We start from the raw sequence: 2,500 nt of genomic DNA on the forward strand, positions 1-2,500 counted from the left end.
GGCAGCAGGACGTACATGCCGCCCCTCCCCACGTCCCCACCTTGCCCCCTGCCTTCGCAAGCTGGTTGGTGAGAAGTTTGCATGTTCAATGCCCTTCGCATGCGACGTACTCAGGCTACGTTGTGGTGCGGCCTGTGTCAACTGTCCGCTGATGTCGTACGCGTGAACCACAATCTGTACTGCACATTCGTCCTTATGTACTGAATGATACATCGTGGCACATGTGTGACCGCACAACGACTGCGCCCAAAAACGGCGGACCATACAGTGCAAATATTGTGCACGCAGCTACGTGTCGTCTCCCTATGAGAGCTGGATTGCAGTGTGGTACGCCATAGAGACGTGTGGGAGGAACGGACGCCGTGGATGGCGATCAGCATGAGCTGTCTGTTGATGTATTCGGACCTAGTCGTCTCTCCTCACACACCGTGATGGCATGGTGCACCGCGTTCCATATCTGCGACATGCTACAGAGGCCGGTTGACAGTCGTTCGAGCAATGGACATCGCATACGTACGGGGGCCACCTTCCACGTATTGTCTAGGCGTGCACATTTTGTTGCGTGTATGTGGGCAGACGTAGTGTGGCGTGACACCTGACACAGGCATGCAATAATCGTTGAAGTTGCAAATGGCGATGGACGCCTGCGTTTTCTGGTGAAGTTACGCAAATGAACAAATGGTAACCTGTTGTGGTGCGGTTGTTCTCGCTAGGGGTGAATCGGTGATGGCGACGATAGGTTGAGGTACTAACCGGTTGTTCCAGCGATACCCACCATGCCGACGAAACTGAACGGCATCTGGGTGTGAAGCGATACGCGGCGGTGGCTGGGTGGGACCGTCCCCGGCCGGTGAGGGGGCGCCTCCCGGCGTGCTGGCCGCGCGGTGCGTGGGCGCACGCGCTACAGCCGGCTGGTGGGGGCGGCCAGTGGCAGGCGCGCCGGCCGACGGACGCGGCAGGCGTCGCAGCTGCGCGCCGGCGCACCCTGCGCGCGGCGCCGTGCGGCCAAAGTAGGTCCTCGCGGGCCCGGTGCGAAGCGCGGTGGACATCTTCAGTGTGCTGGTCCGATTGAGGACTGTGTGCGTTGAGGATGCGCCGCCGCCCGGCGCTCGGCGCCGCGACGCCGTCTGCTGCTCGGTCGCCCCAGCGGTTCTCGCTGGTGGTTTGTATCGCAGCTGTGCGGATGTGTTGGCGCGTGCGCTGTGCTGGGAGAGTTCGCTTCGGCACCCAAGTGGGGCTTTTGTCCTTCTGTGGCGCTGGCGTTGGAGCTGCCGGTCACCGTAGGTGGCGCGTGTTGTCTCCCGCCGGCAATGCCACGACAGCACGCTCCCGGGCCTCTGTCGGCAGCGGCAAGCTCAGTTGGGAGCACGGGTGGTCGCACCGAAAGCGTCTACTCGCCTAACTCCGGGCGATTGCGCCTCTCTCGAACCCGACCAAGTACTTGGGACGGCGCTGCGCGCCGCCGGGACCTGAGAGGGTTTCGAGGTGTATTGTGCAGGGGAGCTCAGCCTCCTCCTGTTTGCAGAATGATTGAGCGGACGCTTGCGTGTTCGCGCGGGCCCCCGGGACACACTCCCGGGCGGCCGGCTGCTCAGCTCTAGTTGACGCAGCTCCCTGGTTGATCCTGCCAGTAGTCATATGCTTGTCTCAAAGATTAAGCCATGCATGTCTCAGTACAAGCCGCATTAAGGTGAAACCGCGAATGGCTCATTAAATCAGTTATGGTTCCTTAGATCGTACCCACGTTACTTGGATAACTGTGGTAATTCTAGAGCTAATACATGCAAACAGAGTCCCGACCAGAGATGGAAGGGACGCTTTTATTAGATCAAAACCAATCGGTCGGCTCGTCCGGTCCGTTTGCCTTGGTGACTCTGAATAACTTTGGGCTGATCGCACGGTCCTCGTACCGGCGACGCATCTTTCAAATGTCTGCCTTATCAACTGTCGATGGTAGGTTCTGCGCCTACCATGGTTGTAACGGGTAACGGGGAATCAGGGTTCGATTCCGGAGAGGGAGCCTGAGAAACGGCTACCACATCCAAGGAAGGCAGCAGGCGCGCAAATTACCCACTCCCGGCACGGGGAGGTAGTGACGAAAAATAACGATACGGGACTCATCCGAGGCCCCGTAATCGGAATGAGTACACTTTAAATCCTTTAACGAGTATCTATTGGAGGGCAAGTCTGGTGCCAGCAGCCGCGGTAATTCCAGCTCCAATAGCGTATATTAAAGTTGTTGCGGTTAAAAAGCTCGTAGTTGGATTTGTGTCCCACGCTGTTGGTTCACCGCCCGTCGGTGTTTAACTGGCATGTATCGTGGGACGTCCTGCCGGTGGGGCGAGCTGAAGGCGTGCGACCGCCTCGTGCGTGCTCGTGCGTCCCGAGGCGGACCCCGTTGAAATCCTACCAGGGTGCTCTTTATTGAGTGTCTCGGTGGGCCGGCACGTTTACTTTGAACAAATTAGAGTGCTTAAAGCAGGCAAGCCCGCCTGAATAC

At 58.7% G+C, this 2,500-nt stretch overlaps 1 non-coding gene across 1 annotated transcript in view; it reads left to right on the forward strand.

The window, feature by feature from the left end:
• The first annotated feature begins 1,611 nt into the window (after positions 1 to 1,611).
• LOC124749188 overlaps positions 1,612 to 2,500 on the forward strand; it is a 1,909-nt gene continuing 1,020 nt past the window's right edge. The window contains exon 1 of the ribosomal RNA XR_007011792.1: positions 1,612 to 2,500. This exon is cut by the window's right edge and continues 1,020 nt beyond it. This is a non-coding gene — a ribosomal RNA (small subunit ribosomal RNA).

Source organism: Schistocerca piceifrons, unplaced genomic scaffold (assembly GCF_021461385.2).
Source record: "Schistocerca piceifrons isolate TAMUIC-IGC-003096 unplaced genomic scaffold, iqSchPice1.1 HiC_scaffold_43, whole genome shotgun sequence".
NCBI lineage: Eukaryota > Metazoa > Arthropoda > Insecta > Orthoptera > Acrididae > Schistocerca > Schistocerca piceifrons.